Here is a 1,164-nt window from a genome sequence, read left to right on the forward strand (position 1 = left end):
CTTTGGGCCCCAGCAGCTGAGCATATACTGCATAGCTTTGATCGTGATGAATTAAAGACTTGTCACTTCTTCAGGGAGTACTGGGGGCCTCAAGGAGGGGTATTCTGAGGCCATTGGGCATCTCCCAAAGGGCGATCGGGTGAGACCCATGGTGAATAAGACTGTTTGGGATGAAGAAAGAAAACAACATGCTCTCAATCTTGCTTTCGCTCTCTGCTCTCCAGTCTCGCTCTTTCCTTATGTGTTCTCACAGTTTACCAGCAGCCAAGTGGTACCCCCGGGCAAGAAAATGTTGACAACCAACTCCAAAGTGTAAAAACCATTCCTCAACTGGGTAGGAAGTATGCCTTTGGATGACATAAGAGCACCAACAGTGGACACTGGTGAGACCCAGGAGCCCTAGAAGCTATGGAGGAGCTGAGGTCAAGGAGGGCTGTGTGACCGCGGGATCCTCTACTAGTGTCCACCTCCCCCCTATGCGCTGGGTTGCTCCCAGGCTGACCTCGTGCTCTGCTCATCCCACCCCCTGTGGCATTGCATCTGCAGCCCTGTTTCAACAACCCCACTCCTGTCCTATGTCTGTGTCCAGGCTTTCCTTTAAGCATAATCGCTCCCCTAGAAGCAAGGGTCAAGTTCATTTTATTTCTTTTAGAATATAAATATACTGGATTATATTTTAGAGCTAAAATTTTATCACTCATCAGATCCAATGTCCCCTATATTTTGAAAACTTGACAACAGAAGCACAAAGAGGAAAAGTGGCTTTCTTGGGAACCCACAGTGAGTTGGTAGCAGAGCCAGAAGGACACCTCTGATGCCATTCTATTTTATTTTACCACCACAAGGACATCCGTTATAAGCTGGGCAGATGAGGTCAATGTCAGAGACACACTCTTTCTGCCCGTGGCAAGGTCTCCAACACAATCTGAAATGGGCAGGAGTGTGGGCCACACGGAGCTGTCCTCCCTTCTGCTTACTGTTTTTATCAGTGGCTGGAGGAAACTGTAGGGGAGAGGAGAGATCATTATAAAGAGCCTACCATATGTGGGACATTGAGCACATACCAAGATATTAAAACTGAGTCTTCAATGGGGTCACCAACATATGATAGAGGTGAAATTCCAGAGTCAAATCTTATATATAGAATTTGCCAAGGAAATGTTC

This window comes from Pteropus medius, unplaced genomic scaffold (genome assembly GCF_902729225.1).
Source record: "Pteropus medius unplaced genomic scaffold, Ma_sr-lr_union100, whole genome shotgun sequence".
Classification (NCBI taxonomy): domain Eukaryota; kingdom Metazoa; phylum Chordata; class Mammalia; order Chiroptera; family Pteropodidae; genus Pteropus; species Pteropus medius.